This window comes from Myxine glutinosa, chromosome 8 (genome assembly GCF_964187855.1).
Source record: "Myxine glutinosa chromosome 8, kmMyxGlut1.1, whole genome shotgun sequence".
Lineage (NCBI taxonomy): Eukaryota > Metazoa > Chordata > Myxini > Myxiniformes > Myxinidae > Myxine > Myxine glutinosa.
In genome coordinates this window covers 75156272-75168935 of record NC_136268.1, presented here as the reverse complement: position 1 = coordinate 75168935, position 12664 = coordinate 75156272, and the positions used below count along the sequence as shown (strand labels likewise).

At 45.8% G+C, this 12664-nt stretch overlaps 1 long non-coding RNA gene across 1 annotated transcript; it reads left to right on the top strand.

The window, feature by feature from the left end:
- The first annotated feature begins 831 nt into the window (after positions 1–831).
- Positions 832–6751, top strand: LOC144893292 (uncharacterized). The gene is made up of 2 exons (XR_013624323.1): positions 832–962; positions 4322–6751. It is a non-coding gene; the product is annotated as an uncharacterized LOC144893292 (long non-coding RNA).
- The last annotated feature ends 5913 nt before the right edge of the window (positions 6752–12664 follow it).

Genomic DNA, 12664 nt, shown 5'->3' with positions numbered 1-12664 from the left:
CTTCTTGCAAATGGGGGTCATGCTGCCGTGCACTGGGAGCGACCGCCTGGGCGCATGGACGGGAAAATGTTCCGTGCACGTTAATTAAATATCTTAAGGGAGATTAAGGTATGTCGGAGTAATAGTACTGTGTTAAGAGAAGGGTATTACAGATCGGGGGGCGGCCCGATCTTCGACCCGCTGGAGGGACTAGCCCAAGGAAGGTAGGACGATGAGTATTTTAAGTTAAGCTACGCACTGGATGTGTGTATCTGATAAACCCCCCCCCCCCCCCCCCCTCAAGGCCTTCTTTGTCCTGTCTCAGGATTTAAGGCATGCACATCCGGTGCAGGTTTTACCCAAAGGAAGGAGTTCTGACAATATGCTATAGGTAGGTCAAGTATTAGCTCTTTCTGGACAAAAGATGAGGTTAGATCTGGAGAAATAAAACAGAGAGGATTATAATGTACGAGGTGTGTGGAATCCAGCTGTAAACACGCGAGCCGAGACATGCAGGCAGGTTGCCGGGGCAACGGAGTAGCTGCCTCGCGGGGAACAGCGAGGTGGGACAAAATCGAGACAGGAATGCGGACCATGCTGTGCACAAGCAGGAGACGCATTCGTGTGTGTGAACAATGCGAGTGATGAGGTAGCTTGAAGTGATGTGTTGGAGTGAGCACATGTATGTTGTGTGCTGAGTGGAAGCAGTGCTGCATTGTCGAGCATGCTTCCAAGGAAGACTTTGGGATGCTAGAGTTGGAAGCGTTTTGTTTTGTATCTCAAGGGAGATATTGGTTATTTCTTATATGTGGAAATAGGAAATGTTTATGTGATTTTTGGAGAAGGATAAATTAAACTGGAATCAGAAAAGCGCAGGTACCAGATAGGAGAAAGGCAGGAGAAGTGCTGAGACTTCAAAAGCACAGGAAGAAAGAAATCCAGGTAGAAACCAAGGGATGGATCGGCTCACAGCAAGGAGCCAGGTAAGTTCACAGGTAGGTAGGATTGGAGTGTGCATGAGTGTGCATGAATTTATACTGTATTGTATGGAGAATAAAGGGTCAGTCACATGGTATGTGTGTATAAGGGAATGAATGATCTGTCATTGCAGCGTGTATTTGTGTTTATTGTGTGTGTGTCATTGATGTGTGTCATTGATTGACAAGGGGTTCCCCAAATTGCCTGCGGGCGTTGGGCAATCCGGATGAGTAAATTTGGGGAAGAAATAAAAGGTATCAGTTTAGATTTTGAGATGCCATGTGGGACTCAGTCTGCTGGGGAAAATTGGCAGGGAATAATGAGTATGTTATGGAGAGCATGTGTAGACAGGGCTTTAAAACAAGTGTTCAATTACATCCCCACATTAACGGCTCTCCAGATGTAGCAAGTGAGAATGGGAGTAAAAGTCAAAAATGATAGGCTGTCAACCGACTGGGTGTTTATTCAACGGCATGGCCGGGGCTTGTATTTGGCCGACTTGGGATGGCAGAATGCGTTGAATGAAGGCAAGAATGACATGTGATGCTGGCGTGAGTCCAATCGGAAGGATGGATGGTTATGGTTTCACCCGGTCAGTTTATCTGTCTGTCTGTCCGGACACGGAGCTCTTGGGAGAGCCAGGATGGGTTGGGGTGACCAAGATGAATGTGGACAATATATTAATTGTTTGCCATTGTGAAATTTTGCCCTCGATTTGAGACGAAGACATATGGCATTTGCTGTCGGGCTCAGGTTGGCTGGTTTCCTCAGCTCTGGAGGACCAGAGCGGGTGGATATTTTAAGTTGATACTCCTATGACAAATGTTGATACTCCTATGTGATGCAGGGTATGTGTGTGGTGATGGTGTCTGGGGCCTCGGGGTTTGCCCCTGCCTATTTGCCGGTCTGTCTGTCTGTTACATTTGACCCTCAGAAAAGGTTTTGTGAAAGGGGTTACACTTGATGGGCCAACTTATGGACAGGAACATGGAATTTGTACAGAATGCAGGCGATAACCCACCTGTGTCTATCTCTGTGTGTGTGTGTGTGTCCGTATTTGTCTGACTTTCTGGCTGTCCATGGAGTCATGTCTTTGAACACTGATTTTGAGGGAGTTGGAGGCGCGTGATGGAGTTGCAGGTGCGGACCAAAGCGGTGTCCGCGGTATTTACTGGGGGTCGAAAGTCACTCCCTCAGTGTCTGCAGACTTGTCGTTCGGCAGTGTCGAAAGACAGGTTCGATTATCGGTCTGTCTGCTTGATTTTCGGGTCTCACTCTGAGTATATGGTGTATACTCTGAGTATATGGTCGTTTTCTGTTTTGTGCTTTAATGGTGGTTGATTTGACTTCCCTGAAAGGGGGACAATAAATATTTGGTGTTAGCTGTTGTCATTTCGGATGTTTGCAGTTGTAATGTGGAGCCAGTCTGTCTGTCCGACTGGGTGTGTCTGACTGCGTCTGCAAATATGGATCAAGGAGGAGCAGTATCTGCGGTGTCTGTTATGGTGTCAAATGTCATTCACTGTGTCTGCTGACGTGTCGTGTGACTATGGTGACTATGATGGTGTGTCCTGGCGGGAAGAATCGTGGCAGCCTACAGGTTTGAATGGAATGGCCTCTGTGAGACCATCCTGTTAGTACGTTGGGGGTTCGTCTGTCTGTCTGTCTGAGAATGGAAACTCAGAAAATTGAACTGGACTTCGACAGAAGGCAGGTGGGTGGTCACCTGCTGTGAATTGTGGTGGAACATTTGTGATGTCCCCTAATGCGAGGGGACGAATTGGTTTGTAAATGTGTTGTGCAGGTACTTTCTCTGTAAGTAGCCAAATTCTACCTGGGGTAAGTCAAGGTGGAGGGGAGTTGTCTCTGATGCCTTGTTCCACGGGGCAGTACTATTGTTGTCAAGTCTCATGTAATCTTGGTTAACGTATATCTACGGACAAGAGCTGCACTTTATTTTAGTAAGTGACTGGGAAAGTTTGTTTTAAAAGGTGCCAGTGGAGTTGTTTAGAGTTATGGAGGTCACAGCTCGCTGGAACCTCTTTGTTTATGTTTGGCTGGCTTACACTGGCTAGTGTATGGAAAAAAGGGGGGACTGAAAATGCTTTGAATTTGCAGCCTGGCGGACAAGAGCTGTGTTTGGGAAGGTTAGAATCCAGCATTTTGCAGCCCTGAGCAGAGGGGATTGCCCATTGGGCATGTTTAGGATTTAACAGAGTGGTGGAGGTCTGTGGAAATATGAATCCAATGTTTGATGTATACTGGTCGGTGTGCTCTGAGTTCGAAGGAAGATGATGCGATTATTTCAGATTTATCATAGTTAAGTTTGAGAAAGTTGATTTGAAGCCAGGATTTATTTCAGTGATACAGTCCGTAGGGCTATTCGGGTACTTTGAAGTGATTTACATCGGAATGCATCTCTTGGAGGACTCCCGCTGTTCAAGGGAGGAAAGGTATGAAATAGTGACGTCATCCTCGCTGGAAATGTGGTTGGAAATGGCAGGATTGACGCGAGAGTCACAGTGGGTGAAAAAATTGACCAACATGAGAATTAGGTCTATTTCAATAAATAGATCAGGTTATTTTCTTTTTATTATTTGTTTATTGGGCAGCTATTGGGCCAGAGGCTAAAACAGGTGTCCGCAACAGGTGCATGGGATGCTAAGAGAGGTATTAGAGGACATTGGATTGACTTTAAATTGAAATGAGAATTGAACAGGTGGATTAGGAAAATGAGTTTGTTCAAATAATCGTGGCATCTGTGGGATGCAACAATTTGTGCCAGAATAGTGTATGGGGAACTGTCATCTGGGAAGCGTCGTTAAATGGCAGTAGGTTTAGACAGGTGTTGAAAGGGTTCGTGCAATGTCATTTTGGGGCACCACTCGACACAAGAGTGGTAGAGAGCTGAAGTGAATTCTGCCAATATGATGCAATAGGGTGACAACTGAGTTTTGTTTGGAAAACTATTTGTTTGCAATATTGGTTCGTACATAAGCTGGCAAAGAGATTATGCCAGCCTGAGGGAGTTTGTGTCCTTTGGATGGGAGCTGGAGCCTTGTAGGGTTGGGGCTTGTGGCTCGCCATTGTCTGTCTGCCAGTTATGGTGGGCAGAGGGAAGAGGGGTGCTACTGCTCTGGCCTCTTGCTTGGCAGAATTGAGTATTGCTGGTTTTACCCCTGTTCAAAATTGAGCTCTCGAGAGCTGATTAACATTAGGATGCATCTCTCAAGGGACCCCTGGGTGGTCTCGAGAGCTGAGGTGTGAAATATGGTGACATTGTCTTGTGGACACTTTGTGAGTGGCTAGACATGCGCCTGAAAGGGGAAATTGTATTCATAACTCATGTGGGTTGTGTCTGAAGGAAAGGTTTGGGAGGAAGTGTGAAGAAGGTCGTGGAAAGTGCAAAGATGATTGGATTGGAAAGTCGACTCAGATGGATTATTTGTCAATGACAGGTGACTTTGTTAGGAATTGTTGAGGAAGTAGAGGAAAAGGTTGTAAAATGTTAATGGAAAAGACAGGAAATAAAGGAAAGTGGTTAGTTATGGACTGTTGTTTTTGAGATAAGAAGGTGATACAAGGGGTTGGCTTGCAAATGGGGGGACCAATGAATGTAAAGTTTAAAAACGTTGTGTTAGATTGCTACATGCAGAATGACCCCAATCGAGGAGGTGATTGGAGGCTGGTGAAGATTGGATCACGGCTCTGCAGACCAGGTGAACAGAACTCCACCAGGTATGTGGGAATCACATCAATTGAATTATTGCTCAAAGGGAGGTGATAGAGCAAAATGAAGAAGATTGTCATGGGGACCGCAAGGCTAACCCCCGCTCTTGCAGGGAAATGGCTTTGGGAGGCTAATTGTTGTTGTTTTAGTAGACTCTAGGTTCTAAAACCTAAGGCAAAATGCATAGGAGGGTAAAGTTGGCGATTGCGGATGGAGATTAGCTAGAGAACTTGGAGACGATTTCGTTATTTTTCAGATAATTTTTCCAGTGGGTATATACTGGTGTGAAATTCGCGTATCTAGGAAAGAAGGGAAAAAATGTCCAGGTATTGATAGGATAACAGTGAAATTTTGAAGGGGAGAATACCGATTATTTCCATTGACCAAATGGGGGGGAAATGGTTGGTAAATCATGTATTATTAGATGTAGGGAAGATGATTAAAAGGAAGGCATTTTCGGAAATTGGTGAAAGTAAATATGGCATTTAAATTTCCAGACACGACACAGGAAATGCGGCTATGAATAAGCCAACCATCTGAGAGATAAGGTAACTAAATGCCAATTGGTGGGACGGGGGGCTAGGAATTTGACCATGGTGTGTGTAAGAAAGTATTTTTCAGGATGGACAATGAAGAAACCGCCGTCGGAAGACCATGATCTTGACCACAGAGGCCGTCGACCTGAATGGGTCCTACAACAAGGCAGATGTGACCGGCGCTTCAGAAGATTGTATTGATTTTTGTGATGACTGTGATACTTGTGTTGAAAATCCCTTGTGGGAACTGGCTGATGCCTGTATTGATGTTTGTGATGACTGTGATACTTGTGTGGTAAACCCCTTGCGTGTACTGGCTAACGCCTCTTATGTATTACAAGCTCACAGCTGTACACCCCCTTCCGACCCAACTATGGATCTGATTGCGACGCTGGGTCTGGCAGTCGAGGGACCCGACATGGATATCCTAGACCCGCAAGCCGACCAGGCGTCCATGGGAGACTTTGACATAAAGGAAGTCCCTCTCTTTGCTTCAAATGCTTTGGATCTCTTTGCTTCAAGTGATTCGGATTTTTAACGCTCTGTACCCTGACCAGGAACATGAGACACAAGATACTGACAACATTATGTATTCCCCAGAACAGCAGCACGTGAGAGATCTCATGGGCATGATCGTTGATTAACTTCGAAGATCTGCAAGGACCGCATCTGCAAAGGGTGGGGGGAGCAAGTTCCGCAGGGGAGGTTGTTGGCCCCCTGGCAGAGCAGAACCTCATCTGGACCAGAGGCCTTCGTTGTGGATCCGAAACGTTAATAGACTTTCATGTTCTGAGTCTTCATGTTCCAAACACGCACAACATGACACCTTTCAAACATGCATGCAAGGTACTTTATGTGGTGGCATGCCCTTGGAGGACACACATACAACACTCAATAAAGCCCGATGTGGCCACATATAACACTATACTCTTTTGCTTTGCAAATAAAGCCGATGTGGCCTGGTCTCTGTGATACGTAGTCTCATAGAGACCAAATGGGGGAATGTCGAGATCATGCCTTTTATTGTGCCTTATGTAATTGTGGTTTGCATTTAATAATGGATGCTTTGTGAAAAGGATTAAGCTCACCATGTTCCCTCTTGTTTTGAACTATGTTTTATTGTCCAACTGTGCCAAAAAATGTAGAAAGATAGTGAAACCGCTTACTTTGTTAGACCCCTAGTGAAAACGCGTCTGTCTGTCCTTGACCAAAAGCCAACATGGAAGATAAGTTTTGAAAATGTCACGGTGCTCTTTCTCCCTCCCGCATCTTGCCCTTTGCTCATGCCAAAGAAGATAGGACATTGGTGGGGGTACTGGTCAACGTTTCCCCCATTGTGTATTATACTGCTGAAACTTGCCAAAATTAGCGGAGATTTTTATCACACTCTGCAAGTATATAAGGAAGTTCTTTCTGTAAGGAACTCAGGAGTGTCTGGAATTATGCTGTTCAATTGAATTGTATAACCCTTACACCCTCCACAGCGCTGTGTACTTGGTTCATCAATAAATGCTTGTTATTCCTTGAACTCAAGGTGTGGAACATGGTTCGATTCCCGAGATCTATATAATATATATATATATATACATATATATATATATACATATATATATATGTATATGTATATATATATATATATATATTGTTGCGGATATGAGAATGTTTTTTTTTTATTGTTGTGTTATGAATTGTTGTAAAATATCACCCCTCCTTCCTCCGTTTGTTGTTGTATAAAGGTCAAAGGGCGTTCCCGTAGTTAGTCCATAAAACATACATGCAGGCCACCATATATCTTTGTTGACAGTTATTTCCTTATTATGTGTATTAGGGTAAGGCCTTGTCTTCCATTAACTTAATACTCCATTGCACTGAATTAAATAAGATAGATCCCCTTTCAATTCCCTCAAAGTCTCCATTACCAACTGCATTCCCCTTTTTGCATCCTTTGCCGACTGAATTGGGCGGTTTGCTGCAATTGCCGCCATTGAACATGTGCTCGGGTCGGGGAAGAAGGGCGTGTCTCGACCTCGTCATAGAGGGGAGGAGTGAACCAGCCCTGGCCGACCAACCCAGAATGAGGGGTTTGGCTTGAGAGGGCGGAGAGAGAACGCTTGGGGGAGGTTCGCAAATGGTGAAGGGCGGGGCCTATATAACCCGCCGCGGGACGCTCCCCACGCAGATGACGCAGATGAGCTGAGATGAGATGACGCAGATGAGCTGAGATGAGATGACGCAGATGACCGCAGATGAGCAGAAGACGAGTCCTGGCAAAGCACGCGACGTCCACACAGCGGCACGAGCAGACGATTGAGGCAGCAGATGAGTGAGGGAGCACAGATTGAGAAGTTCTGTGAAGGGAGGCAGATGAGCAAAGAACACCAGTGGGGAGGATTGTTCATTCTGTTTGGCGCGAACGTCCTGCGGGGAATGAGAATCGGCACGCCCTGCTCGCGATACCAACCAGCACTCTGAGAACAACCAGTGCGTGCACGTGAACATCGACGTGCCGCGGTCTTCGGATCTCCCTGTCGCCCGTTCTGTGAACCAGAGTGCGAGGAGTCGGAGCTGTCACCTCCAGCCCTGCCGTTTGCACGAACCTGAACCTCCTCATCCCTCCAACGATTCCATCCTTCTTGTGTACGTGAGTTCGTTTTGTTTGTTCTGTCCAGGGTTAATTAAGACTGCCATAGATAAGCTAAGTTTTCACTGTGTCACCTTTCCTCTTCTGTATTTTATTTTCTTATCCTTCCTTCTCCTTGGTTTCTTTGGTTGTGTAAATAGTAGGAATAAATTTAGTAGCATTTCCAACCTTTTTGCTTTGGTATTCTTCTTCTTCACATCCTTCGTCTTTGTCTTTTCCCCATTGAATATCTGTGGCTTATTCGGCCAACGTTCAGGAATCGGGTTAGTCGGGGTAACTGTTCGGGCGTGGCGGCCATCCGCTCGGCAAACAACATCCTAGCCATGTCCGTAACAATATATATATATATATATATATATATATATATATATATATATATATATATATATATATATATATATATATATATATATATATATATACAGTATATATATATATATATATATACTACTCAAAAGAAGTTAAGGGTCAAAAATATTTGTGTATATAAATATAAGCTAACGAGCTAAAATGGAAAATGGTTGATTTTCTTTTCTCCCCCCCTACCTCTCACAAACATCTTACCCTTTGTCCAGCGTTTTGAAAACAGAACAAACAAATAAACCAAAAAAAAAATTCTATATTAATTCTTTCTCTCCTCCCGGACACGTGCTTGTTCGCTCTCCTCCTCGTCTCGACTTGTGCCCCACCCCCTATATCTCGTTTTTCTTCCACCTCTGCTCCTGCTTTCTTAAATCCACGTTCTCACTTAGAGACTTTTCCCAGATTGTTTTTCATGGTTTTGTTTAAATATTATTTAAATATGTTTAAACCGCAGCCGTGATGCTGACGCCGCCCTCCCCCTCCCCCCCCCACCCCCCAGAATTTCCATGTTTTGAACGTTTCCCAGTGTATACCCTGGATTAGAATAGGTACACCGTATCCCTACGTGTCGTAAGAGATGACTAAGAGGGTTGGCGTCAGGAAGGGCATCCGGCCATAAAAACATTGCCTCAAAAAGAGAACCATGACAATTACAACTACATATGGGCAGGGTACAGCCAGAAGTGGAGATCGGCTTCTGAGGTTTGGGACATGGAATGTAGGGACAATGACAGGGAGATCAGGAGAAGTGGTGGAAGTATTGGTCAGAAGAAGAGTGGACATATGTTGTGTGCAAGAGACGAGATGGAAGGGAAGTGGTGTGAGAATGGTGAAGGGTAGGCAGGGACAGAAATACAAGTTTATGTGGCAAGGGTGCCTGGAGGGCGTAAATGGTGTTGGTGTCCTGTTTTCTGAGGAGTTTGTAGACAGTGTGGTGAGTGTGACGAGAGTGAGTGAAAGGTTGATGATGGTGAAAATGATGATTGGAAAGCTCTTGGTGAACGTCATCTCAGGATATGCTCCGCAGGTTGGTCGGAGCGATGAAGAGAAGGACAAGTTCTGGTGTGCGATAGAGAAGCTGATGGAAAACGTGAAAGATGAGGAAGTTGTTGTGGTAGGAGGAGACCTAAATGGACATGTGGGAAGGAGTATGGATGTTTTTGACGGAGTTCATGGGGGTTACGGATATGGTGTGAGAAATGGAGATGGTGAAAGGATTTTGGAGTTTGCTGATGGAGCTGATTTGTTGATTTGTCATACTCAGTTCCAGAAAGAGGATAATAAGCTTGTTACATACACGTCAGGTGGGTCGACGACAACCATTGACTACCCGATGGTGCGTAGGCGAGATAGGGGGCACCTCCGGGACACAAAGGTGATCCCGGGGGAGGAGGCTGTTTCACAGCACCACTTGGTTGTCTGCGACATAAGGGTGAAAGGTGCGAGGAGAGCTCGGCGGGTGAAGTACCAACCGAGAATGAAGGTGTGGAGGTTGAAAGAGGTGACAGTAACGGAGGCATTAAAAGAGAGGCTGAATAGGGTCGAGGATGATGTGGTTGAGATTGAAAGTGGTTGGATGTCAATGAAAGCTAGTCTGTTGGGAGCCGTTGGTGAGGTATGTGGATGGACAAAAGGACCACCGAGGCACTCGAAAACATGGTGGTGGGATGATGAAGTTGGAAAGAGGATTGGCGAGAAGAGGAAGAAGTTCAAGGAGTGGCAGAAGGCGAAGGGTACGGGAGCAGAAACAGCAGAGCATGAAAGTTATAAGGCAGCCAGGAAGGCTGCAAAGAAAGAGGTAGCAAAGGCGCAGGAGGCATGTCGGAAAATGTTCGGAGAACGCTTGGATTTGGAAGAGGGTCAGAAAGCAGTATTCAGGATTGCAAAGCAGATAGCGAAAGAGAGGTGTGATGTGATGGGGGTGAGTTGCTTGAAGGATGAAGTGGGACAAATCGTTGTCGACCCAGATGGAATTAAAGGAAGATGGAAAAGATATATGGAAATGCTGTTGAATACAGAGAATGAATGGGATGGCAACATAGAGAGTAACCCAGTTTTAGGACCGGCAGAGAAGATAACTGAGAAGGAAGTTGAGGAAGCGATAAAAGCAATGAAGGGTAGAAAAGCGGGAGGGCCGACGGGAGTTGTGGGAGATATGTTGAAGGCAGCAGGAAGTTGGGGTGTGAAGAGAATGACAGAGATCTGTAATCTGGTGGTGAAAGTAGGCCGCATTCCAGTGGTTTGGGAACTGAGTACCCTCGTCCCTCTATACAAGGGGAAAGGTGACCCTCTGGAGTGTGGCTCATACCGAGCGATAAAGTTATTGGAGCAGTATGGGAAATGAAGGTATTGGAATGAATGAAGGTATTGGAAAGGGTGTTGGAGAGGAGGATAAGGAAGAAAGTGAAGATCGACGAAATGCAGTTTAGATTTATGCCAGGAAGAGGAACGACAGACGCGCTTTTCATTGTGAGGCAGTTGCAGGAGAAGTACATGGAGAAGAGGAAGAAGTTGTTTCTTGGGTTTGTTGATCTGGAGAAAGCATTCGACAGGGTTCCACGCAAAGTATTGACATGGGCATTGAGGAAGTTAGGAGTGGAGGAATGGTTGATCAGAGTTGTGATGGCAATGTACAAAAGAGCGTGCACAGCTGTAAGGACGAAGGACGGGAACAGTGGTGAGTTTGAGGTGAAGGTGGGAGTGCATCAGGGGTCGGTACTAAGTCCACTACTATTTGTAGCTGCGATGGAGGTGCTGGCTCAGAACGTAAAGGAGGGTTTACCGTGGGAGTTGTTGTATGCAGATGATCTGGTGTTGATTGCGGAAAGTATGGATGGACTGAAGGAAAAGATGAACAAGTGGAAGGAATGTATGGAGACAAAAGGTCTGAAGGTGAATATCGGAAAGACGAAGGTGATGGCAAGTGGTAAAGCATGTGGGGAGGTGGAAAGAACTGGGAAGTGGCCCTGTGCTGTGCAGGAAGGGTGTCGGAGTGAACGCCATTCAATGTACAATGTGCGCTGAGTGAGTTCATCAAAAATGTCGTGGTCTGAGAGGGTCATTAACCAGTGTGGCAGCTACATTCAAATGTAAGGTGTGCACAGAGGGAGCTGCAGATGGAGGAAATGTTGAGTTGGATCTTGGAGACGGCATGAAGCTGGAAAGTGTGAAAACATTTTGCTACCTCGGAGACATGCTGAATGGAGAAGGTGGATCAGACTCGGCAACGGTTGCTCGAGTGAGATGTGCATGGAAGAAGTTTAGGGAACTGAGTGGTGTGCTGATGATGAGGGGAGTGTCGTTGAAGCTGAAGGGAAAGGTGTATGCTGCATGTGTGAGAAGTGTTATGATTTATGGGAGCGAGACATGGGTAATGAACGTAGAGCAGCAACGAAGGTTGGAAAGGCTGGAAATGCGAATGGTTCGACGGATGTGCGGAGTATCGTTGAGAGAGAGGAAGACAAATGATGAATTGCGAAAGATGATGGGAATAGAGCCTGTGATTGATGCTGTGAAGAGGAACAGGTTGAGATGGTTTGGTCATGTGTTGAGGAAGGATGAAAGTGACTGGTTGAGAAGAGTGATGGAAATGAATGTAGAAGGAAGTAGAGGACGGGGAAGACCGAGAAAGACTTGGCTGAAGATGGTGGAAGAAGAAATGCGGGCAAGGGGGTTAACAAGGAGAGATGCAGAAAATAGGGCAAAATGGAGAAGATTGTCATGGGGACCGCAAGGCTAACGCCCGCTCTAGTAGGGAAAATGGCCTTTAAAATGCATGTTGTTGTTGTTGAGCTAAAATGGTGATGACTAATGACAAAATAATTCTTTGATGGCTCAAGAACAGAAAACACAAAACAAAAACTTTTGATTCGACACAAGTTTATTACCCTGATGAAAAAAAGCCATGCACCCCCCAAATTGATGTTCCCACAAGTCGCAGAAGCTTCAGTAACTGGTGTAGCCACCGTTAGCATTCACACATTCTTCACAACGTTGGCGCATGCTGTTCATCAGGCGTTGGAAATAATGTTGAGGGATCGCTTGCCATTCTGCGACTAATCGCTGAGCCAGTTGCCGGCAGCGACGTGATGTGATCGAACTCGCTGCCCTCATTCATCCCACGCATGCTCAATGGGTGACAAGTCGGGTGAATATGCAGGCCAATCCATGTGCTGAACGTTCTGCTGCTGCAGTAAGTCGGTCACCACCCTGGCATGATGAGGTCTTGTGTTGTCGTCCTGGATCCAAGCTCCTGGTCCAATCCGCTGCAGAAGTGGAATTACCAGAGGTTGAACAATCTCGTTGAGATAACGCTGACCGGTCAAATTTCCGTTGACGACATACACGGGGTTCTGTGGTTCATGGATATCCCGCCCACACGGCCACACCATCACACTTCCTCCTCCAAATGGTAGATGTTGAGCAACGTTGAGATCA